This window comes from Rhineura floridana, chromosome 19 (genome assembly GCF_030035675.1).
Source record: "Rhineura floridana isolate rRhiFlo1 chromosome 19, rRhiFlo1.hap2, whole genome shotgun sequence".
Classification (NCBI taxonomy): Eukaryota; Metazoa; Chordata; class Lepidosauria; order Squamata; family Rhineuridae; genus Rhineura; species Rhineura floridana.
In genome coordinates, this window is record NC_084498.1 from 16,420,155 (window position 1) to 16,446,817 (window position 26,663).

The following is a 26,663-nucleotide window of genomic DNA, read 5'->3' on the forward strand; positions in this document are numbered from 1 at the left end:
GGCATGGGGGGTGTTTTCAATTTAACAGTGCGGAATGTGAAAACTCGCTGGCTATAGTATGCAGGCACTCTTTTGGCTGTATAATATTGCTGGAAATCATACAAAAATGCATTGTATGAGGCAAAATTGCTTTGCAAAAATGGGTATGTTGAGCAAAATTACATACAAAAATGTGCACATTAGGGGAAATTCACACACAAATGGTTATGAATTTTCATGAAGTCTTATTTTTTAAAATGGCACAAACTGATGTGGAGACACTAAATTGACAGATTCACCCATCCCTAACATAGACACTGGCAGAGCTACATATTCACAACCACATTGACAAGTGGTTAATTCGCTTGTTTTCTGAAACTCTCAAAGCCAAATATACAGTTCTCATTGAACAAACTCCTCATTTTTTTTTTAAAAAAAGGGTCAACATCGCTCCCAAGAAAAAATTATGCAAGCAAGCCAAAAGCATGCTTATATAAGTCTAAATGATTTCAACATGCATATCTTCGCCCTATTGAAATCAATAGAAGAATGGAAGGGAAATTTGGATAAGTTCAGATTTTAATATGAATCTACCTAATATGCAATTTCCTAAGAAATATGCAAATGGAAACCACTGTCCTTCAAAATTCGCACTTCTCTGGATTTCGTGATAAAGCCCTCCAACCAAATAGCATGTAAAAAAAATTGCATGTTAGGGGAAAGTATGTATGAAATGCATATATAAGAGAAAATAACATCAAAGCTTTATATAAAGGAAAATGGCTTGCAAAAATATGTATATCGGGCACAGTGACATACGAAGATGAGCATATTGGGAGAACCATGGTCTAAAATGCCGACAGTTTTTATGCAGCCTTTTTGAAATAAAATCACAACTAATGCAGAAATGCGGAGAACTGAACTTTAAGACTACAAAGTAAAATACAAAACTGAAACCAAAATTGAGAGATTTGTCCATTGCTAAATCGATGGAACTTAAACATTACAGTAAAACTTTGCATTCCTGTGTTAAGATAACCAGATAATTTAGAGACTCTTTTGAGTATCTTCCTTTAGGGGTATAATAAATCCATTACCGAACAAGTGGCAATATATCTGAAGGCTGCAATATCTCTTAGACCTGCTATGATTGTAAGCTCTTAACTCATCACCTTCATTCTTCTGAGGCTGTGATTTTGTCTTTTTCAAAGTTTGCACTTTCTTTAATGGCTGGTTGGCTGTAATCAATATTTGATTGATTGACTGAATGAATGTGTGTAATTGTTTCCAGATTGTGCACAGAATCCTTCTGCTGTTATCCTTAAGGATCTGTCTCTGGTGGGCAACCCTCCCAAGAGAAGTAGAGGGTAAGGAAATGAATCATTGTATTTGAAAAAGGAAATGAAAACCCAGCACCATCCTTGGTTTTCACAATGAGCCCATGTTACATCAACAATGGCAGAAGAACAAAGGGAGCCCTTTTCCCAGAGTTGCTGCTCCAATTAGAGATTTGAAAAAATGGAGATTGCAGCTCTTTATCTCACTCTTGCAACATAATCATTGTATTTTACATCTCATGGGGTGGGGAGAGGGGCCTGCCAAGGGCCATTATCTGGCTCTGGGTCCTACCTCTGAGGCAATAACATTGTTATTCATGTCAAGAGGGATGATCAAGGTCTTCCCGTTCTATCAGCAATTAGATGGGGAAGGAAAGCTGCAGCCCGGCTGCCTTTGGCAGGTGGCCAAGCCTTCTGTGAGAATTACCATCACAGTCGAAAGGGAGAAAGCAGCAAGGACGACTCACCGGGGGCTGGTGGGAGGAGAGACGGCATGAGCTTCACAGGTGCGCCCAAGGGGCTCTTGGCTTAGTTTTTTCTGAAGATCTTAAAGCAGGAGTGGGGAAACTTTTTCAGCCCAAGGGCTGCATTCCCTTCTGGGCAGCCCTTCGGAGGCCACATGCCAGTGGTGGGCAGAGCCAGAGACAAAAGTGGCCAGCGCAACCTTTGTACACCAGGCTAGTTCCCACACACACAGATAACTCTCTATCCTCCACCCAGATAAGCAAGAAGACTTATCAGTGTTCCAGGACACATTCCAGGCAGGCAAAAACACTCAAGGAGGGTACAAACCAAGGCCTATGACGGGTACAGCTTGGGGAGAGGGGATATGGCCTGGGGAGAGTCCCAAGCTGTGGTGGCTAATACCCACTGGGATTGGTGAGGCGGAAGGCAGAGAACCCAACAGTAGCTGGAGCCGGAACCAATGACAGTGGAGGCAGCTCATTCCACTTTTGTCCACAGTCTCCTCTCTGCTGACTTCTAAGGGATACACTGAGACTAAGAAGAAGGAAGAGGACAGGCAATGCCACCCCGGAATGGTTGTAAGTAAGGAGGTAGGCAAGTGGGGCCTGGCTCAGAGCAGACTAAGGTCGGTGGGGCAGCTGCCCCATTTGCCCTAGTGAACCAGCCTCCACTGGTCCCAAGGGCCAAATAAAGAGTCTGGGAGTGCTGCATTTGGTCCCCAGACCGGAAGTTCCCCCATCCCTCTACACAGCCACACTGAGGAGTGTGGCAGTGGGGGCTGGTGCCCATTGAGACTGGTGGGGTGGGAAGCAGACAGCCCAACTGTAGGTGGAGCCAGAGCCAATGACAGGTAGAGCAAACTAATGCTAGTTTGGCCCCGCTCCTCCTCCTCTCCGCTGAGCTCTACAAAGGCAGCACTGAGACTAAGGTGAGGAAGGTGACAGCCGGCGCCACCGGCTACACTGGTTGTAAGAATGAAGGCAAGCAGGTGGAGGCTGGTTGAAGGCAGACTGAAGTTGGTAGGACAATGCCCTACTTGACCTAATGAACACTGGGGTGTGACCTGTGGAAGGACGTGACATTGGGGAGAATCCTGAGCTGCATTTGGCCGCTGGGCCTGACGTTCCCCACCTAAGGCTTCTGCGTCACAGGCTGAATTTTTAATGTTCTTCCTCCAGCACACTATGTATATTTTTGTAAGGAACACAAGAGGAATGGTATTGTGATGGGCTGTCTAGTGGTCCCATGTCTTATTCAGAAATAAAGACAGCTGCACTCTTAAGTGACATGGGACTGCTGATTCCTGAGCATGTAGTGACTAATATACCTTAATTAATTGTGTACCATTTTAATACCAAAGTTGTTTTTGTAAACATTTATTGTCACATTTATAGGACTGCAGCGTTGTAACTGTATGCAGTTTTTTGTCCTTATCTGCATTAAGCTTTAGCTCTTTTTATATTCTAGTGCTTTAATATTGTAAATATTTAACACTGTAGATATTCAAGCCTATGTTTATAACATTAAAAAAATAAAGAATAATAATCTTTAAAAGTTGGCAAGCGAATGTACACCTATTGTAAAAAGCAACATTTAAAAAAAAAAAAAACTGGTGCAGTCTACCAAAAACAGACTGATTCATGAAATGCGTAGATTTTGTCTTGGCCTCTCCAGCTGATGCTGCTTCACTTGTATTGCAAGTCTCTGTTTGGCCCAAAATAGGTGAGATAGCACCACAGGGTCAGACTTGGGGATGAGGGGAAGACATTCAATTTAGTCTGAATTTAAAGACAAACATAATTGACAGTTTCTGAAACAAGATGTGAACCGAAACATAGCCATCCTTCAAAATTTGCACTTTTCTGAACTTTGCAATGCAGTTCTCCAGCCTAGTAATATACACAAAAATGCAAGGGTAAAATGTGCATTAAAATGCATTTAATAATGAAACTGCATGCATTACTGACAGTAATATACAACAATGCAATGTGGTGATGGTGGTGGTGATATTCTGCCCTTCCTCCCAGAAGGACCTAGGGTGGCAAACAAAAACACTAAAAGCTCTTTAAAGCTTCCTATAAACAAAAGAATTTCAAACATATTAACACAAAACATCTTGAAAATAATATTAAAACAACACATCTGAAAAGCATTATTAAAAAACTATTTTAAAATCATCTTAAAAAATAATGCCAGCACATAAGCAGACTGGGGTCAGGTCTCTACTTAAAAGGCTTGTTGAAAGAGGAAGGTCTTCATTAGGCACCAAAGATAACAGAGATGGTGCCTGTCTAACATTTAAGGGGAGGGAATTCCAAAGGGTCAGTGCCACAACACTAAAGGTCTGGTTCCTATGTTGTGTGGAACAGACCTCCTGATGAGATGGTACCTGCGGGAGACCCTCACCTGCAAAGTGCAGTGATCAACTGGGTATATAAGGGGTAAGATGATATTTCAGGTATCCTGGTCCCAAGCTGTATAGAGCTTTGTACACCAAAGCCAGAACCTTGAACTTGACTCGGTATATATTAAGCAAAATTGCATAGAAAAATGTGTGTATAAGGAAAAATTCGCACTAAAATCCTGATGCACTTTTTTTTTAAAAAAGCAAACTGATATGGAAATGTGAAAAACTGAAGACTGGAGAAACTGAATTTGCCCATCCCTAGTCAGGCTGCAAAAAAAAGTGTTTCCTGCCATGAGAAAAACTGTATTACATAACTCAGCGCATAGAGTCAGGGAATTAAACTCCAGCCACTCTACTAGTAATTGAAACTACAGTGGTGATCTGTGTGAAGGATCTGAAGTGCACAGCATCATTGCCATTTTGGAGCCAGGAGCTTGTGAATCATCTGAAGGCAGAGATGTGGGAGAAGGAAGCTGCAGGCAGATCATCATTGTCGTCTACCAAATATACTTCTTTCTTTTTTTCAAATGGCTCCTTCAGGAGAGAGGGTTGCTGTTCTAGATACTTCACCCAGAGCAACAATGACTCACCAAGTTATGAAAACAGCTTCATACAAGAGCTGAGCCAAATGATGACTTGTATCTATTTTTGGTGAACATCTAATAATTTCAATGGGGTAGATCAGAGTTTGCCAACCATTTGAACCCAGTGTTTACATATGAAATTTTGAGAAAGTGCCATGGGTTCCAGTCAAGAAGTGGAGATGCGGCAAGACACAAAATGGCTGCTGTGGGACTGAAGAGGAGATGTTGAGCCTTTACAAACAGGAACTGAGCAGGAAGAGCAAGCAGTTGTGAGTTTAGGGGGAACTGACCCAAAGAACTACCTGGAGCACTTGCCTCAAGAGTGCCTGTCACAAGCTATCTACTCAGGGAGGATAAGGCTATTAGCTATGATGTTCTACCTCCTCTATAGGAGGCCATATGCCTCTGAATGCCAGCTGCTGGAAATCGCAAGTGGGGAAAGTGATGTTGCACTCAGGTCCTGCTTGTGGGCATCTAATGGGCCACTGTGAGAACAAGATGTTGGACTAGATGGGCCTTTGGCTTGATTCAGCAGCGTTCTTCTTATGTTCTTACTCAATAGTCCACTCAACAGCGTACACACAAAAATTATACAAACACTTTGGCTTCACTTGAAAAGCTAGCAACAGCAATAGGCATCACCCAAGTTGCTTTAACATCCAATTTATTTATTTTTGTTCATGAAAATTTTTACATCAGAGCCCATTTAAAAAAATGGTGTGCATGTGAGAAATTGTGATCAGCTTCCAAGCATGCATGCATGCAACTCATATGAACAGGATAGACCATGCATGCAAACTGTGCATCAAAGTCATGAAGTGGGCTTTAAAGGCAATATTTGAAAATTGAACAAAGTTGGGGGGGGCACCAAAGCGGCTCATTCCCTGGGATACCATTTGGCCAAGGTTTGGCCTTGCCCTGGCCATTTCATCTCCTTCACTTTAACCCTTCAGCTGTCATCAACACCGTTGCCCCAGCTCTGCCAGATCAAAATATAAGTGTGGCCAAACTCTCCTTCAGCCTTTGGCAACACACAAGTCATTTCTGCAGAAAAAGGGAGCTGCCTCAGGAGAAACACTGTGAGGGGAGAGAGAGTCTGTTGCCATCAGGTGAGGCTGTTTCCACCTGCCTTGTCCCACCCTCCAGCCTTCAAACACAGCTTCTTTAGGAGGACTTTCTGATCTTTGGGTTGGGCTGTGTGGGTTGGGGGATAGCTTCTACTTTGTTGTTTAGTTTCATTGCTTGTTTTTTGATGTTTATATATTTTTATGTTTGATGTTTATATGCCTTTATTTTGTACGTCGCTCAGAGTGGCTGGGTTTCCAGCCAGATGGACGACTAATAAATCGAATAAAATAAATAAATAAATCTTAAAAAACCATTGGAAGCGTTTCTGGGGTTGACAAGGATGATGATGTGACTGAAACACAGTACATAAGTCATGGATTCCATCTGCAGAAAGGTTTCATCCAAAGGTTCTCTTCAGTATTAGCTTCTTGTTATGGAAACTGCATCACAACTTTCCACAGCTGCACATCTTTAATCACGCACCTGCTTCAGCTGACAAGCAGGAGGAACATGTGGATTTTCTCTCACCACACTTCCTTTAAGACTCCTAAAGTTAAGCAGTGTCTAGTCATGAGCAACTGTGTTGGCAGAGCCTCTCTCGGCCTGACTTAAGAGTGTATTTAGGCCACATTCAGATTGAGCCCTCATTAACTCATTTGTGGAAGGGCTTTTGAATTAGGCCATGTTGCCCCTGCCTTGCCTCTCCAGTACTAGCCCACATCATCAACCGCATCTTCCCAAACTTACCTTGCAAGATAGGACTCTAGCAAAGAAAGTGGGCAAACAGCAACCCTAAGTCCAAGGCAAAATTTTTCAGCCTGAGGGCCACATTCCCGTCTGTGCAACCTTCCAGTGGAGGGCGAGGCCAAAGGCCAAAGCGGATGGAGCAATGAATGTCAATTTTAGGCTAGTCTTTCCATATACATCACTCTCTGTTCTCCATCCAGACAAGCAAAGGGCATCATCGGAGCTCAAGGACATATTCCAGCCAGGCAAAAGCACGGAGGATGAAAAGTAGGGTCAGTGAAGGATGTGACTTGGGCAGGAGGTATGTGGTCTGTGGCAGTCAGCATAGCATTGGTCCATCTAATTCCATACTGTCTACACTGGCTGGCAGCAGCTCTTATGAGATTCAGACAGCTCTTATGAGATTTAGCCCTACCTGGAGATGCTGGGGATTGAACCTGAGACCTTCTGCATGCAAGGCAGATGCTCCGTCACTGAGCTACAACTCCTCCCTGCAGCAAGGCAACAGGACTCCATGCTGGCAGTTGATGCGGCACCAGCAAGCATAACACCCATGAGTCCAAAGATCAACCCCCAGGCAGCTATTATGTTACAATGACCCAGGTTTAATAACTCTATGGCCCTTTATTTAAAAAGCATACCTAGCTGCCTAGATTAATAAAGACATCCTCCCATCTCCTCAGTTAATATTATTGATCACATCTATGTAATGAGAACGGATAGGATTTCAATTTTGGCATGTTAACCTGATTGCTGGAATAATTCAATGCGGACAAGAAAACATCACCCAGAGTCAATTATGTTATGGCTTGTTAAGAAATGTTGACTTTGAAAATGCTTCAAGGGAATACAGAGCTTTGCATCAAGATGATTTCAAAGACATCTCTGCCTTGCCATCAAATGAGGGTTTTTGTGTTTCTTTGTGTGTCTGCTTTTTCTTTTTCTTTTTTAATTTAAGTTGGCTGGCTGACGCTGTGAAAATAAAATTAACCTCCAGCTTTGCTAATATAAAGACAAGCATTTTTCTCTTCTGCTCTGTGCTTAAAAAGGCTCTTGTGTATTCCAATCTGTGCTAGGGACATATCAGAATAATGATGAGATTCTTTCTTTTCAAAATATGGGGAATGTATATTGTTATTTCTTTGTTACAACAGCCTTCAGTATATCCCTAAACCATTATTTTTGCTTCTAGCAAAGAGTAATCCGTTTAAGGCTGGAGTTCTAAACTTACCTGGGTGTAGGGACAGGTGAGAAATTTGATTCAAGATGAATCTAAAAATGCACACGTTCCAAAGCAATATGAACACAGAAACACAGCTGTCCTTCAAAATTTGCACTTATTAAAATTTTGCGATGCAGTTCACCAATCAATGTTTCCAAAAATACATATATTAGGGGAAGATGTGCATTAAAACAAATATATGAGTGAAAATAACATACAAAAATGTGTTATATGATGAGAAATTGCTTGCCAAGATGTGCATATTTGTCAAAACTGTCTACAAAACTGTGTTTATTAGGAGAAGTTTGCACTTGAATGCTGGAGAATTTTCATGAGGATTTTTTTTTTAATTGCAGATTGCTGCAGAAATGTGGAGAACTGAATTTAAGATGAAAAATTGGGACACTGAGAGAACAGAAACAGACATATCATTCCATCCCTGCCGAGAAGTAAGCCTCACTGAAATTAATGGGACTTTCTTCTGTGTGGTGTAGTGGAGGCTGGGCCTGGCAACCAAGAGGACTTCTGTATCTTTAAAAGTTGAGCTTGTGTCAAGGGCTGACTTTCAATAGATCGCAGCTAGGGAGCTACTCGCTACGCACGAAACCCTGACCCAGAATCAGGTCGTCTACGAATGATTTAGCACTGGGTTCCCCACGAACATGCAGTGCGCTACGGGCGAGAGTCGACCCCCTTCTGGCCACACTCCATTCCCGAGACGGATGGCTCTCCACACCGGGCCGGATGGCCCAACTATCCAAGGCCAACCAAGGCTTCTCGGCAGTGCGGTATCATTACGTTTAGGGGGGATTCTGACTTAGAGGCGTTCAGTCATAATCCCGCAGATGGTAGCTTCGCCCCATTGGCTCCTCAGCCAAGCACATACACCAAATGTCTGAACCTGTGGCTCCTCTCGTACTGACCAGGATTACTATCACAACAACACATCATCGGTAGGGTAAAACTAACCTGTCTCACAACGGTCTAAACCCAGCTCACATTCCCTATTAGTGGGTAAACAATCCAACTCTTGGTGAATTCTGCTTCACAATGATAGGAAGAGCCGACATCGAAGGATCAAAAAGCGACATCGCTATGAACGCTTGGCCACCACAAGGCAGTTATCCTTGTGGTAACTTTTCTGACACCTCCTGCTTAAAACCCAAAAAGTCAGAAGGATCGTGAGGCCCCGCTTTCACGGTCTGTATTCATACTGAAAATCAAGATCAAGCGAGCTTTTGCCCTTCTGCTCCACAGGAGGTTTCTGTCCTCCCTGAGCTCGCCTTAGGATACCTGCGTTACAGTTTGACAGGTGTACTGCCCCAGTCATACTCCCCACCTGACGCTGTCCCCGGAGCGGGTCGCACCCAGCCTACACTGGACGCTTGGAGCCAGAAGGGAAAGCCACTTGGGGGGCACCCCCCTCTGCCTCATCGGGTAAGTGAGGTGCAATAATATTGAAGTTATAATCCATTACCTCTTGTTCTGTCCTTTGTATGTGGATCCCAGGGAAAAATTCCTGTCACATATTATTTGGATGTTTTCTGATTGCATGTCCCATGAATTGGTAGTGGAACTTTTAGCAGATAAATGTCTATTTATTGCATATTCAGTGGCCCAGTTCACATTGGCAGCTAAGAAGCTGAGGGCTTACCATATTAAGAATGTTGTGGTATTATGAATTCCCATTTTTAAGGACTGAGTGTTTAGCCTTAATGGATGTTTTATCTCAATGGGAGCTCTGAGTAGGAGGGGTTTTTTAATCAATACTTTGTACATATTGTTAAGGCCTTTGGCTATATACAATAAAGTTTTACTTACTTACTTACTATCTTTAAAAGTTGTGCAGGGGGAAGGGAGAATTTCACCTTGTGGTTTTTCCCATTACAGTGTTGCAAGAAAACCTGCACTTGGCCGAATTTTCTCTTCTCTTAAAGATACAGAATCATCCTCAGGCCCTGAGCCTGGCAACCCTATTATGCAGCCTAGTGTTATGCAGACTTGGCTGGAAAAATTAAGAGAAGTGCAAATTTCTCCAAGGATGGCTGTGTTTCAGTTAGCGGATTGTGTCAGAAGGTGCAAATTAGGTAGGCTCACCTTTAAATGTGAACTGAATCAAATTTCTCCCCCATCCTTAATGCTGCATAGCAGGGCTGGCTTACCACATTGTGATGACATTTTATCATCTCAAGAGCAGGGGTAGTCTGTAAGACCATAAAGTCCAGAGTTTTAACATTGCACCCTAACTGCACCGCTGGTTCTATTCAACATCTAGCCAAAAAAAAAAAAAAAGCAGCCACAGAAAATTCAGAAGATCGCTCACTGTTGTGTCACACTTTTCCTGGGGTGAAGGACTTCCAGGGACTACCCCATTGCCTCCCTAGGCTTCCCTCCCATGTGGATGCAGGATCGGGTCCCCAGTCAGCAGGGCTTGCTGGTGAAGAATGGCTGGGAGATCAGCCAGATAAGGAACAGCTGGGGAGAGACGCAGCTGTTGGCAGGGAGCTTTCAGAGTCCCATGTAACTGAGGAGGAAGGGAGGGCCTGACTGGGGCTCCAGCAGAGAGAAGGCGCTAGGAGGGAACTCAAAGGGCTAGCAGGCTAAAGGGAGAGGTGTAAGGCTTCAGCCTATGCCCAACCAGCTGAGGCTGGGCCATTAGGGCAAATGAGGCAGTGACCTACCAACTTCAGTCTGCCCTCGATCATCCCACTTCTAGCTGCCTTCCTACTTACAGCCAATCTGAGGAGGGGTCATAGCTGTCAGCTTCCTCCTCCTTAGTTTCAGTATTTCCCCGAGCTCAGCAGGGAGGAGGAGGAGGATGGGGAGAGAACTAGAATGAGCTGGCTCTGCCTGTCGTTAGCTTTGGCTCCACCTACTGTTGGCCTCCCTGGATTCCGCCCTACCAGTCCCAATGGGCGCTAGCCTCCATTGGCCCCGATAAGGACCTGCTGGAAGGTACTGATTGGGGGAGAAGTGTGATGTAACACTCTGTCCCTAATAAACAAGGATAGACGGAGCAGTCCTGTGGCTGTTTACTTGCAGGAAGAAAGAGACTGGGAACACGGACACTGAGCCTTTTGGTGTACCTCTCCCAATGGAAGCCCAACAGCTGGTCTTAATATGGAGAGGCCCCATGCACTGGGTGGGAGGCAAGGATCCCCCTCAAACATTCCAGTTCATTTCCATTTGCTGTTGGGAAATAAAGAGAGTCTCTCCTTTCCAAGAGAATTTGCCAAAAGATGGAGTTGTAATTTCTTTTTAATAACTGTAGCAAACTTTAGCCAAAAACAGAGGGGGGGAGATAGTGTGAATAGTCCTATTATGTCAGCAGTGAAGAATGAGTCCTCTTTCCAGCCTGTTATTAAATAATTATTGTAGCTGAATCTTTTTTCAAACGCCATAAAACCATTTATTCCGAGACCAAAATCGCTGTCCTATTGAGAGTAGGCAATGTAACCAATTCAATTATAAATCTCAATGAGGGAGTGAATAGACTTGCCTTTTGAAACTATGTAGATTAGGAAGTCTTTCATCCCAATCCATGGAAGAAGAATGTAAAGAGGCAAAAACTATATGGAGAGCCAATATTTGCTAGGCATCGCTATAGCCCTGAGAAATCAAATTAGCCATATTTAAAAATTATGAATTTCTCAATATAATTGTCATTGCTTTCCATTTCCCCCTTCTCTTTGTTCACTCTCCTTCTCATTTAATTGATTTATTACCTTTTTTTTAATCCTGACCCTTCTTCAGGAGTCCTCTGGAAAGTAGGACACATGGCTGCCCTCACCAATTCTTTTACATAAAGTTAAGCAAGTTTCCTGAAACAAAAGAGTGTTTTTGCCTGCCTGGAATGTGTCCTTGAAGCCTAGAGAGGAATGTTTCCTCTCTAGGACTACCACACTGAACTCTCTGCCAGGATTCATTGTCTTGCTTTTTGCTTGGCAGGATAGGGGATAGAGACGGGTGTTGAAGCTAGTTTACTGTATAAAGGTACAATTTGCATCTGTTGCTCTGCCTACTTTTGCCTCTGGCCCCACCCACCACTAGCAACTGGCCCCTGGAAGGTTTCCCAGAAGGAAATGTGGCCCTTGGGCTTAAAGAGGTCCCCATCCCTTTTTAAAACATACAAGTTGCTTACAACACTAGCCATGATGGCTATGCTCTGCCTCCATACCAGCTGGAAATCACTTGGGGAGAGTGCTCTTGCACTCGGGTCCTGCTTGTGGGCTTCCCATGGGTATCTGGTTGGTCACTGCGTGAATAGGATGCTGGGCTAGATGGGCCACTGTCCTGATCCAGCAGGCTCTTCTTATGTGCTTATTTTCTTATGACATGTTTGAAAATGCTGAAGAGGCAACATAGGGAAACTCAGCCTTAGACCAGTTGGAAAAGGGGACAAGAGGAATTGGTCCAGAAGAACCCCATAGCCTATTGCTGTGTAATAGCCAATAAAGGAAATAATAAATAGTAATCTCTAGGGATCACAACGGTGAGCTGTGTCCCCATTTATTAAGTTTATATCCGGACTTTACTCCAGGGAACTCAAGGTGCCATACGTGGCTCTCTTCCTCCCTATTTTGTCCTCACAACAAGCCTGTGAGGTAGGTTAGGCTGAGAGGCAGTGACTGGCCCTAAATTACCTAGTGAGCTTCATGGCTAAGTGTGGATTAGAACCCTAATCTTTCATGTCCTAGTCCAACACTCTAACAGCTTCACCTCGAGGGTCTTACCTGGACATGTCCAATCAGAGAGGAATGTTTACTCCTTAATCAGAGCAGAATGTTTCCTCTCTAGGACTACCACACTGATCTCTCTACCAGGATCAAGCTAGTGTTTAGGCTCCAACTTGGATGAGAAGGGCATCTTCCAATCTATTGGACCAGCAGCACCAGAGACAGAGGTAAAGGAAACCAATCACAGTCCAGCCTCTTCATTTGCCCTGAGCCAGAGTCTGAATACATTAGTTGGGGAAGGGCTGTAGCTAATTGGCAGAACATCTGCTTTGCATGCAGAAGTCTCAGGTTCAACCCCCTACATCTTCAGGTAGGGCTGAGAGACACTCCTGTCTGAAATCTTGGAGAGCAGCTGCCAGTCAGTGTAAAGAGTCTTGTGTTGGATGAACCAATGGTCTGAGTTGTCTGTATTCCTAGATTAGAGACTTTCAGGGACCCCTGAAGTGGGACTTCTGAAGTCCATGCACTCAGAATCAACCCTTTCAATGCCAGGAATCAGCACTGGCAATGATCCTAGAGGAAACCCACAGAGAAGAGAGATGCTGGGCTTCAGGCCAGAGGTCCGTCTGTTCAAGGTCTTCTACTTCTCAAGGAAAGGCCATAGGCTGAGAGGGGAAACTGGACTGTGAGGCATAAAAGCCTTCAGCCAAGTCTTAGTCCCACTTGGAGCTCTCCTTGGTGCTGAAACTCATGCCCTACCTAACCACTGTTTTGCTTCCCTAGGGCTCCATATCAAGACCAGGACAGGACACAGAGGCTAGGGAGCTATTGTTTATTCATCCACAGCTAGTATCAGATAGTCTCAATACTTGCAAAGTAAATAAGTACAGCAGGCAGCAGACAGAGTAGAGAGCAGACATGGTGTAGTGCTTACAGCACTGGGCTAGGAGAGTGACCTGTATTCAAAGCCCCACACAGCTATGAACCTCAGTGGGTAGCCTCAGGTCAAGCATTCTCTTTTATCTTAAACCAGAGGTGGGGAACATTTTTCAGTCTGAGGGCCGCATTCACTTCTGGACAACCGTCCAGGGGCCACATGCCTGTGGTGGGTGGGGCCAGAGGCAAAATTGAGCAGGGGAACAAATTGTACATTTTACCCTTGTACAGTAGGCTACTTTCTACACATGCTCACACATCCCTCTGTATCCTCCTCCTATACTAGCAAGAGGCATCATCGGAGTTCAAGGATACCTTCCAGCGATGCAAAAACACTCAAGGGGGATACAAACCAGGGCTGCTGAGAGGGCAGGCCTGGGGAGAGTTCTGAGAGTCAGCTAGAGAGACCTGGAGGACCGTGGCTCCCAGGCCTGAGGTTCCCTTCCCCTGTCCTAAGCTACCTCGCAGGGTTGTTGTGAGGATAAAATAGAGGAGGTAGAAAACCATGCATGCTGCTTATTGGAGGAAAGATGGGATGTAAATGTAATAAATAAATAAATAAAGTGTCATCGGGGGGACTCAGGGAGTGATCCTTGGCATGAGAACAGAGATGTTTCAAATGCATCTCTGTTTTCATCTGTGAAAGGATGGACGGCACGGAGGTGTTTCGAGGAATATGAACATGACTGAGTAGATGTGTCCCATCCCGTTTGCTAAACTCCCCGAGACAACACAAACTGGCTTGATGTGATTGAAGTGCCTTTTTAATATCCTCCCCACCCCAAACAAAAGGAAAAGATGTTCCTTCTGAGTGGTAAAATTCCTCCAAAAGTCATTGCTGTTGTTGCCGTTGCTTGAGATTTAAATATATGACCTGTAAGGAGAAGGAAATTTATTTGGGAAAACGTGTGACAGATCAGACAAGGTGTTTGTGATAGAGGGGACTATGATAAATGAGGTGCATTTTGCAGGATGAAAAATACCTTTAGCAATTTATTGTGAAAGTAGATCTTTAAAAGCCTACGTGGCTTAGAAACTTCACATTCTCATTATTCAAGAGTCCTTCAGTGCCGTGCACAGAGCTGGCTTAAGAAGGGTTGAGGTCTTAGGGCCCATAGGAATGAAGATGCCTGATGCCATCAGACCACTGGTCCTTCTAACTCAGTATGGTCCTACACCTCCTTAAGCTGCCCTGCTGCCCTCAGGTGGGGTGGTCGGTCGATTTCAGTTTCTCATTTTTCCAATCTTAAAATCCGCTCTCCACATTTTCACATCTGTTTGTGATTTATTGTTACATTCTCATGAAAATGCATCAATTTTTAGTGTGCATGTCCCCTAATACATACCTTTTTTGTATGCTATTTTGCCTAATATACATATTTTTGCAAGTAATTTCCCCACATAGAATGCAGTTTTTTATGTTATTTTTACTAATATATCTGCAATCGCACATTTTCCCTTATAAGCATATTCGCACAGATTATGTGTGTGATGGAGAAGGGTCACAGCTCAGTGGTAGGGCATCTGCTCTGCATGCAGAAGGTCCCTGGTTCACTCCCCGGCATCTCTGGACAGGGATAGGAGAGATCCCATCTGAAGAGCCACTGCCAGTCAGTGTAGGCAATGCTGAGCTAGATGGACCAATGGTCTGAACCAGTGTAAGGCATCGTCCTATGTCCCTATTATTTAGCTGGAGAACTTCACAGCAAAGTTTGGAGGCGTGTGAATTTTGTAGGAACGCTGTGGCTTGCTTCACACAGGGTTTTGGGAAGTGTGAACTATATAGAATTTCTTCCCCATCCTTATTGCCAGTGTGGAAATAAGATTCAACTGTCAGTATGATAAGCTTCTGTACATGAAGGGAGCTTAGCTTGCCTCAGGCAGAAAATGTCCTGAGTTCAACCTGCAGCATCACCACTTTAAAAGATCAACTGATGGGAAAAGCCTCTTTCTGCCTGAAACTCTGGAGAGTTGCTGCCAATCAAAGTAGACTATACTGGGCTAGATGGGCAAATCTAAGTAGCAGCTTCCTATATCCCTTACGACTCAAATTGAAAGGCTGCCGTTGTTTTTAAAAATATGTTTAAGTGGGTGCAAATCATTGGTCCAGACAGGGCCCTGCACTGGCTGTTCCCCACTCCGGCATTGCTGTGTCCATTCTTTCACTCTAGACATGATATAAGTGCAATATAAATCATTCCCTCTATTTCTTGTGTTCAAGTTCTGCATATTGATGCTAATGTAGCCAAAATGGCAGCACCTGTGCACAAGAGTGAGGTATCAACAGATTTTTTTGGGGGGTGTCATTATTTATTATTATTTATTTAAAGCATTTATATACCGCTTTTCAGGAGGACCTCAGGAAGCTGTTTACATGTATTTATTTATAAAAATATTTATATACCACTATTCTTTTCTTTTAAATCAAAATGGTTTACAACATATACAAACATAGAACAAAAGCAAATAAAAAATTAAACTGATTAAAATTAAACTCAAATCAACTAACTACTGCAGTGAGATAAGAAGGAGATTAAGAGAGAGAGAGAAACCAAGCATGCTCAGTGGCTACAGAATACTGGGTATTGCAGGGTGGGGTAGAAAACCAGGATGATGGGATGGAATGGAAGCACTCCACACTGCAACATTTTGATGCAGATCCCACTTATAAATAGCAATTCTGTTTCTCCCTAGTTTGCCTTTGTTCTGCTGGAAACAGAAGTCTGTCCCTCACACGGTAACATCCAAGAGAAGAGGGGCAGAACAACATTTGTACTTCTAAGTGAAGGTACCCAGCAACAGCAGCACCGTCAGATCATAAGTGTTTTAGATTTGTCACGCTTTCCTAAATGCCAGAGCTCATCTGATTCGTTCCCGTTATCCTGCAGCGACACGCAACCAAAAATCAGTGTAATCTCCAACACAGCATGTTGTCTCCTAAATACCCTTCCTTTGCCATGCAAAAGGATTGCAGTGAAGGGGATGTTTAAGCTGTAGAAGTACCAAAATGAAGAGGCTGAATGAGCACCTATAGCTCTTTGCGCACTGAATACAAAGTTGAGCTCATGCGTACAGCTGTCTGCAAGAGATGTTGGGGCAAATGTTGCCAGATGTCGTTCTTCACAATATAGGAAACGGACCTTTAGTGTGGCAGCACCTACCCTGTGGAATTCCCTCCCCTTGAATATTAGGCAGGCGCCATCTCTGCTATCTTTTCGGGGCCTTTTGAAGACTTTCCTCTTTCAACAGGCCTTTTAAATTGAGACCTGTCGCGGTCTGCGTCTGTGTTAGAATTGCTTTTAATATGTTTTCTTTAATAATATGTTTTTAACCCTTCTTTTTTTTAAAAAAAAAAGATGTTTTTAAAGCTTTTTTAAAAAGTGTTTTTAGCGTTGTTTTGTTTTAAAGTGTTTTTAGCGTTTCTGTTTGCCGCCCTGGGCTCCTGCTGGGAGGAAGGGCGGGATATAAATCAGATAATAAATAAATAAATAAATAAAGATTCTTAAGAATGGTTTAAATGCATCCCACAGAAGCCTAGAATTTACGGCTTAAGGCTGCATACCGGCGGGGGAGGGGAGTGGTGCTGGAGCTACAACAGCAGAGATCGAGTTTGTAACAGAAGAGTTAGTTCTGTTGAAGTCTAGCCAAGAGGGAAGATGGGTGGAGATGTGGCTTAGCAACCTGGCAGAGTGGCATGATCTTCACTGAGGTAGCACGTGCTCTGATTGGCTGTGTAGATCTGAGGGTGTCATGAGCCCCACGGGAAGGGCGTGGGGTGGCAGCAATGAGGAGTAATGGGAAGAAGACACCAGTGATGTGTCTTCAGGCATGTCGGAGTCTGCGAGCTCCCACGCTGTGGACAGTGACAATTCTGCCCCCGCAGATCCAGTTACCAGCAAGGAAGCCCATCCCTGCCAAGAGGACTCTCTGCACATCTCTCACCCCTACCTCTGCCCACTCCACCATCACCATCAGGTAGCCCTCCCCCTCCTGTGGAGGAGGACTCTTCTGAGTCAGCCCGGCCACCCTCACCGCAGACCTGTATGCACTTGTGCCAGCAATCTCAGCGAGCTCTCACTATCCCTCTGAGGAGTAGAACCCATTTGCACATGCACTGTCTGTAGTGACTCGCAGGCCACGCAAGCAGAGTGCCGACCCATCCTTACTTATGGTCAGTGAGGGGGCATGTCTAGTTGCTGTGGCAACATTTTAGTGCAGTATAGTCATGCCTTGCATCTTCTCGTTATGAAACTGAAGCCTATGTAATCTTTAAGCTGATTCATGAAGCTCTCCAAACTTACTTTATCCATTAAAGCTACAAAAGAAAACTCACCTCCGCGTCCAAATCTATCTTCATTTGTTTCAGGCAGAACAGAGGGATATTTTCCTCTATATGTTTGGTTGTATGTCTCCCTGCTATATACAAGGCCTGAGTGGAAAGACAAAACCTCTCTGTTCCTATCTCTTCGAATTACACACTGTTTTTGTTCAGTTTGCTCAGCAAAATGTTTTCAGGACTTTTATCTGTAGACTCCATCTGTGTTATTTAAGTGGCTTTGCTAACAGAAGGGGAATCCATGGCTGAATCTGGCATCTCAACATTAGGAGTACTAGAGGAGAGGAAGTGGAGGGAGGCTCCCACCACAAGACAAATAATTCACATGACCCCCATTGGTGGACTCCTGTGGTTACTTGAAGGAAAGACACTTTTCATCCTCAAGTTAGAACTAAATCATAAACTGGAAGTTAAAATAAGGAGAGTATTCCGGGGGCCATAGGATAGATCTGACATTTATCTCCAAATTTGCAGACAGAGGTCTCTTCCAGGCAACCGGTTTATCAAGCATTCATCCTGATTTGTTTGTACGAAGTTTGCAGGGAAGTTAGACCGCATCCACTGTTTATTAGAGAACCAGTGTGGTGTTGTGGTTAAGCTATTGGACTATGATCTGGGAGACCAGGGTTAGAATCCCCACTCTGCCATGAGGCTCACTGGGTGACCTTGGGCCAGACACTGCCTCTTAGCCTAACCTACCTCACAGGGTTGTTATGAGGATAAAAGGAGGAGGGGAATACCATGTATGTCACCTTGAGCTCCTTGGAGGAAAGGTGGGATATACGTGTAACAAATATAATAATATATTAAGCAGTCATTCTGATTTGTTTGTGGGAAGGTTATAAGACATATCAAGCAATTGTTAGCCTATAATTTCCAGTGCATTTTCCCCATTTTCCTTACTGCAAAAAGACTGATTTTTTTAATTTATTTATTTATATCCTACCCTTTCTCCCAGTAAGAGCACAGGGCACGAAACAAAAGCACTAAAAACACTTTACAACATCATAAAAACAGACTTCAAAATATATTATATTTGGGGGGGGGGAGCTGGTTTATTGCCCAAGAGTACTGAATCAATTTTAATTGTGCAACCTGAATTAGCCAGTGTGTGATTGAATCCCCCCTGAAAATAATGACAGTCTGAAAGCGCCCAGACATCTAACAGCGGAGAGGGAGAGCCAGCATCAGAGCCAACCCTTCCTGCCACCAAAGCCTCTGATCCCTGAATATCAGAGCTCCAACATCAGTAGGGCCCAAAGGGGGCATGAAGCAGGTTGGATCCAAAGGATCCTAAAGCCATCCAGGTCTCTCCCCAAAATGAAGGAGAAATACAGACAACATCAGGAGGCCTGCTCTACGGTTTCCTACTTGAAAGTGTTCTCCTTTTCAGTAGCCTTCAACTTTTCCAAACCCAGAACCCACCTTTAACCCAAATACTCATTTGGATACCGTTTTTCCCATATATTTCTATGATTGGTAATGCTGCTGTTGTGACCGCCTTAAATCAGGCCACAACCCACCATAACAGCATAAGAAGAGCCCTGCTGGATCAGGCCAGTGGCCCATCTAGTCCTGCATCCTGTTCCCATAGTGGCCAACCAGGTGCTTCTGTGGGACGCCTGCAAACAGGACCTGAGTGCAAGAGCACTCTTCCTTCTGTGGTTTCCAGCGACTGGTATTCAGAAGCACGCTGCCTCTGGCTATAGTGGCAGAGCACAGCCATCATGGCTAGTAGCCGCTGATAGCCTTTTCTTCCGTGAAGTTGTCTAATCTTCCTTTAAAGCCATCCAAGTTGGTGGCCATCACTACCTCTTGTGGGAGCGAATTCCACAGTTTGACTATGTGTTGTGTGAAGAAGTCTTTTATTTTGTCTGTCCTGAATCTTCCAGCATTCAGCTTTATTGAATGGCCACAAGCACTTGCCTCAAAAACGTTTCTCTATCCCCTTTCTCCATGCCATGCATAATTTTATACGCTTCTATCATGTCACCTCTTACTTGCCTTTTCCCTAAACGAAAAAGCCCCAAATGTCTCAACCTTTCCTCACTTGATCATTCTGGTTGCCCCTTTTCTGAACCACCAGTTGAAGACCAATGCCCAGTTTGAAGGGCTGTTCAGTACAAGTCTGATTTGAAGATAAAGAACCCTAAGACGGAAGAGCCCATAACCTGCACTCCAGACTGAACAGGCAGACAGGTCACCTCATCACCATCTTCCGTACTATGGTGAGATGTCTTCTGATTTAGATTATAGTAATTATTTCTAAATTTGCATCTGTACGTCAAAATTAGCAGGTGCCAGTTATTATGTAAATCTGTGCCCAGGAAAGAAGTAGACAAGGCACAGTTGAAGTGGGTAGAACAGGACGGGCCACTTTTACTGAATTGTTTCACAAAGATCTTCAGGGTGACGCTGCGTGGGAAGCTAAATCTAATACTATGATTGCAGGTGAGCCTGTCCCAGCCCCAGAAGAGGGGTAAACTTTGTTCTATAAGTCTCATCCTGTAACGCTGGTAGGGAGGCCTTCCTGATTCACTCAGTGGTGGCTGGTGCCCACTGGGACTGGTGGGGCGGACAACCAGGAGAACAACTGTAGATAAAGGCAGAGCCAATTACTTCTAGTTTTGTTCCCATCTTCCTCCCTGGTGAGTTCTGCAAAGGGCAACACTGAGGCTAAGGAGAAAGAGGGGTCTGACAGGCAGTGCCACCCCCTGGACTGTTTGCAAATAAGAAGGTAGGCAGGTGGGGCTAGCGGAGGTTGATGGGGCAGCAGCCCATTTGCCCTAATGGACCAGCCTCCACTGGTGAGATGGAGAGAGGCCATTTTGCCCAAACCTGGAACCACCAGCACTGCCTAGCACAATTGAAACCCTGGCCTGGTTACAATACTGTGCTTTTTGTTGACTTGAAAAGATCGTGGAAAGAAAAAAAGTAATAAACTTAAAGGCGCTGAGCCTCCCTGCTGGCCCTCCAGAATGAAATGCAGATTTGCAAAAAAGCAAGATAGACAAATTCTCTCCAGCAGAATATGGAAGTGACAGGCTCTGTGTAACACACAGACACACATAAACGCTCATCTCCTGCAGAGGACTGCCAGCCACTCCCGCTGGTGAGCTCCAAGATCATTTTTGGCATTGTTCAGCGCATCGGCTGTCACAACAAATTTTTCACAGTGATTTCGCTCTTTGGGCAGTCCATTACTTTTCTCTCTCTCTCTCTAACTCAGACAAACACGACAACCCATCATTTCCCCAAACGCCCGAGCACACATTTCTCTGTCCCCGTCTGAAATGTATCTCACATGTGCCTCCCTCAAGGGCCAGCCTATCGAACGGCTAAATCTTGTAGAACAGCTTCTTCTCTTTCCCTCTCTCTCTCTCTCTCTCTTCCCCCCTCCCCCCTTCCCACCTCTCTCTCCTTGCTGCAATATTGTTATTGCAGATCTATGCTCTGAGAGCTGCCACCGCACCCTCCCTAGTGGGCAGCAATGAATAATGTATTCATTACTATTCAATACAAACTCAAAGCAACAGAGGAAGTAAGAGGGAGACCCCCATGGGTCACGAAGAAATCATTTGCTTCAGTGCCGCGAACCCTCTGGCCTTTTATTACATTTGCAGGCACAGTATTTTCCCCTTCTGAGCGTTAATTCCCTTTGCTCCAGCACAGCTTGGTTGGTTGGCTTGTGGGTTATTTTTTTCTAACATTAAGATTGCCTAGGCAATAGGCTGGGGAACCAGTGTGAACGGAACAACTCTCGTAATAGTAAATAGGGGGCTTGTGACTGGCAGAGGGTGAATGGCAGAGGGTGAATGGGCACTGCTAAAATGTCTTTCATTCCAGCTGAGGCTGCTCCACTGCAGCAAATGGGGCACTGCCCCACCAGCCTCAGTCTTGATTCCTCCAGTCCACCCACCTGCCTTCTGACTTACATCCAGTCCAGGACTGCCAATTTCCTCCTCCTCCTCTGACTCAGTTTTGCCCTTGTAGAACTCTGCAGGGAGGAGGACGGGGACGAAACTAGAATTACTCGGCTCTGCCTGTCATTGGCTCTGGTTTCACCTACTGTTGGGCTCCCTGCCTTCTGCCCTACCAAACTCAATGGGCACCAGCCAGCACTGAGCGGAGGATTCCAAGAAGGAAGGCAGCTACATATTCGAATTAGGGTTCCCACTTACGCATCGCCAAAAGAAGATGACGACACAGGTCTGCATAACATTTGCATGTGCTCATTTGTGTGTATAGTATAGCAATATATTATTTATTTTAAAATTTTATATACGATTTTATATATGATTGTAAAAACCAAACAAACCTCTAAGAGGTTTACAATGCAAAACCTCTGGTTGGTGAGCCAAAGGTGGCCCACAAAGCCTCTCCATCCATCCCCTAGGCCTCTGCCCGGGTCCTTTCCCTATGCTTTTGCCTGGCTGGAACGTGTCCTTGAACTGTGACAATGCCTCTTGCTTGCATGGGAACATGGGGAGCTACCTTATACTGGAGCCAGACCTTTGATCCATTTAGAGCAGGGCTTCTTAACCTGTGGTCCATGGACCCCTGGGGCTTCAAGGGGTCCATGAATGAGGTCCAAAAAAATCATTTTCCAATGCAATAAAATAATGTGTATGCAAGCATGTGTGTGTATGTGGCTATGCACGTGTTTCTCTGAGGAAGGGATCCATAGCTTTCATCAGATTCTCAAAGAGGCCCATGAGCCAAAACTCTACACTGACTGGCAGCAGCTGTCCAGGATTTCAGACATGGGTCTCTGCCATCTCTACCTGGAGATGCCAGGAATTGAACCTGGGGCCTTCTGCGTGCCAAGAAGACTGAGCTATGGCCCTTTCCATAGCTCCTGGATATTTCTCCTAATATAATGCATGTTTATTTTATTTTCACTGATATAGTCATATTTATGCACACTTTCCCCTAATATATGCATCTTTTTAAACATTGCTTCGTCAGATAACTGCATCACAAAATTCAGATAAGTGCAAATTTCAAAGGATGCCTGTATTTTGATTCTCCTGTTGTTTCAGAAAGTGCAGATTTGATCAATTTGGCTTTAAATATGAACTGACTGAATTTCTCCCCCCCAACCCTATTTCCAAGTAATGCTGGGAAAGACCCTAAAGAGTCACTGACTCAATATAAGCCTGCTTCCTATCTTCCTATATAAATTCATCAGATGATCCTAGTTCTGGTATTATGAGAGAGGGGGGAGCAATTTCCCTATCCTCTTTCTCCACACCAGTTCAAGAGAAGAGACCACTGTTTGTGGTAGCTCTGATGCAAGCAAATGTCTGCAGTTTACAATGGTAGGTGTGGAACTTGCACTCACCCAAGATTGCCATGTGAACATCAATATTGCTTAGTCAGAACTAGAGTGCCAAATGTCACACAACAAGGAAGTCAGAAATCAACGGTAAGCAGGGAGCAGAAGGGAAAATAATAATTATTATTTTTAAATCCTGGAATGGTTGCAGCCAAGTAACTCTTCCTGTAGATTTAAATCGCCCCAGCAGGGACCGCTTATGCTTTCTCCTTAATGAAATAGCTGCCATCTATTATGCCAAGGAGGAAATTTGTCAATGCAACTTACCAAATTACAACCCTATAATTCTAGAAACATTAAGCACCTAACAGGAGATGCAATAATTTAGCAGGGAAACTCTGGCTCCTAAGAAGTCAATCGGAGCTTTGCCAGGAATTTCAATGGAGCGGTTTCTCTCTCTCTAACTGTCTTGATTGCTGAAGCTGCCATTGCCAACGGCAGACGTGCCAACTCTTTAAATTTAGCACAATTCTCATCTTTGTCAAAGCTTTTCTTAAAGCCCCAGTCTGAAAGTTCCTCTCGCTTAAAACTCTCTATCCTATTCATGGCTGAATATACTCAGCGTTGGCTTGTGTTGTCTTAAAAAAATAATTTTAGAGATAGCAAGTGGAAACTGCAGCAAAATGTTGCACTGTGAAGGGCTCCTGTTCAGGAAATTCCATTCCACCACCACCCCAGTATTACACATACACACACACACACAAAATAACCCTCAGCCAACATTCCATGAACACTAAGCATGCTCAGTCCTCATCAGTGGATCCGTAGCCAATGGCAGCTGTCAGAAGGGAGAGAGACCAACCGTAGGTGCAACCAGAGCCATTGACAGGCAGATCCAGAGCCAATGACAGACAGAGCCAACCAATCCTAGTTTTGTCCCCATCCTGCTGAGTTTTACAAGGGCAACACAGATTAAAGAGCAGGGAGCAGACAGCCAGGGCCACTCCCTAGATGGCTGTAAATAAGAAAGTAGGCAAGTGAGGGCTGGCTGAGGACAGACTGAGGTTGGTGTGGCAGCACACCATTTGCCCTAATGGATCAGCCTCCACTGCTACATTTGAACAAATCAGCCATTACTCAGATGGAGGAGGTGAATCTTGGGGGAAAAGCCATGTGCCTAATTCCTTCATGTCAAGCACAGTGTTAAAGGCACAAGAGCAGAGCCGGGGTGGGAGACAGGCAACCTTATTTTTTTATGGTTAAAATGCTTGATTGTGTAACTCAGTGGGTACAATCCAATTATATGAGACAGACAGAGGAAGAGAGAGAGAAAGATGGAAATGCCAAGAAGGCACCGCCTTATTATATAAATCTCCTTGTCCCTAAATCAGAGTGCAAACTACAGTCCTTCCAACAAACACATCACCACTTTCAAAGATAGCAGGAAGCTATTAAAGTTTAAAATGCAATCAAGTGCACAATAAAGAGGTCATTTTCCCCCTCCCCAAGTCGGTGGAGCCCACAAAGAAAAACTGTTCCAGATATTAGGGTAAAATAAGAAGGGGAGAAAATATCCAGTTAACCAAAGGAAAGGCAAACCAGCAAGAGGCAGTTGAGTTCAGTGGTTAGAGGTGGATTCATTCCAAATGCCCCCATTTACCTCGGACAGTTCCTTTTTCCAGGTCTGTCTCCCAGCTAGGGATAGGCGAACATGTCAAATCCTGGTTTCTCTCATTTTTTCAATCTTAAATTCAGTACTTCACATCACTTTGCAATTAAAAATGAAGTCCTCATGAAAATTCATCAGCATCTTAGTGTGAATTTCCCCTAATGCACACATTTTTCTAGGCAATTGTGCCTAGTATACATATTTTTGAACACCAGTTTCCCCTGATATAATGCATTTTCATCTGTTGTTTTCACAAATACATGCATTTTATGCACACTTTCTCCTTGTATATGCATTTTTGTACACATTCCTTGATGGGAAGTGCATTGCAAAATTCAAAGAAGTGCAAATTTCAAAAGGTGGCTGTGTTTTGATTTGCATGTTGCTTCAGAAAGTGTATATTAGGTAAGTTTGCCTTTATCTTACCTAACTTGCCTAATGCAAACTGAATTAAAATTCTCTCCCATCCCTGGACCCAGTTAAATGACTTATTAAATCCCTATTTTTGCCTTGTTAAAATGTTGTGAATATGAGTTGGTAGCACTCTCATTCTTCAGGATTTGTTGGGGCTGAGGTAGTTCAACAACATCTGATACAGAGCTTGGAAAAGTTACTGTTTTAAACTATGACTCCCATCAGCCCCAGCCAGCATGACCACATTGGGCTGATGGGACTTGTAGTTCAAAAAAGTAACTTTTCCAAACTCTGATCTGATATAAATGAATGAACATGAACACACTATGGCCCTATGGAAGGCACACTGCCTGCCATTTCACACAACACAGCTGCCAAGGTATGATTTCAGCTGAACATCAGGAAAAACATCCTCACTGTTAAAGGTTAAAGCAGTACAACAATGGAACCAATGACCTTGGGCGCTCCAACACTGGAGGCATTCAAGAGGCAGCTGGACAGCCACCTCTCGGGTCTGCTTTTAACTTGGATACCTGCATCAAGCAGGGGGTTGGACTCAATGGCCTTATAGGCCCCGTCCAACTCTATGATTCTATAATTTTGAATTGTCGGCAACTTCGTCAAGCAATGGCGTTTATTTATTCCAAATTTACCACTATGCAAAAGAATCAGCACACCTCTTATTTTATGTATTTATTTAGAGAATTTCTTAATCGCTTTATACTCAAAGAATCTCAAAGCGATATACAAAAAAAATCGAGTTCAATAAAACACAATTTCAAAACACTGGACAAAGTCAAGGTTCAGTACTATACAAAAGAATAACGAAACCATAATCAAGCCTACAGATCAAAACCAAAAAAGAAAATCAATATACTATATAACGTTTAAAAATCAGATACAACACAAAAGAGTCTCAAGAGCAGTATGCAAACTGGGGATCATATACAGTACAAAGATATCAAAAACAATATACCAATACATCAAACAGAATTCAAAAAGAAAACAATAAGTAAAACTCAAAACAGTATGCAAATAATATTACACTATCAGACCATACACGTTCAAAATCCCAACTAATCACTTGGTACAACACAAACAGCTAAGCAGATAACAACTCATAACAGCCTTGGAACTGAAATAAAGATAACTCAGTGGTTTATTCACTCCCTCTCACTTCACATCCCGGGGGGGGGGCAGCTCTGTGCCTCTGAGCACTAGAAATGAGTGAGAAATTTGATTCAGTTCACATGTGAAGCTGAATCTATCAAATTCACACTTTCTGGAACAATATGAGAACTGAAACACAGCCATCCTTCAAAATTTGCACTTATCCGAATTTGGCAGCGAGGTTCGCCAACCACCCAAGATTTACAAAAATGCACTTGATAGGGGAAAGTGTGCATAACAATGAATATATGAGTGAAACTAACATGCAAAACTGCATTATTTGACAAGAAATTGCTTGCACTAATGTGTGCATTAGTCAAAACTGCCTACAAAAAATGTATTTATGAGGAGAAATTCGCACTGACATGCTGAAGA

General features: G+C 43.8%; 1 long non-coding RNA gene across 2 annotated transcripts in view; it reads left to right on the plus strand.

Moving 5' to 3' along the window:
* Positions 1 to 21,858: 21,858 nt before the first annotated feature.
* Positions 21,859 to 26,663, plus strand: part of LOC133373342 (uncharacterized) — a 58,439-nt gene continuing 53,634 nt past the window's right edge. For both annotated transcript variants that reach the window (XR_009759661.1, XR_009759660.1), the window contains exon 1: positions 21,859 to 21,966. This is a non-coding gene — a long non-coding RNA (uncharacterized LOC133373342). The remainder of the gene's footprint in view (positions 21,967 to 26,663) is intronic.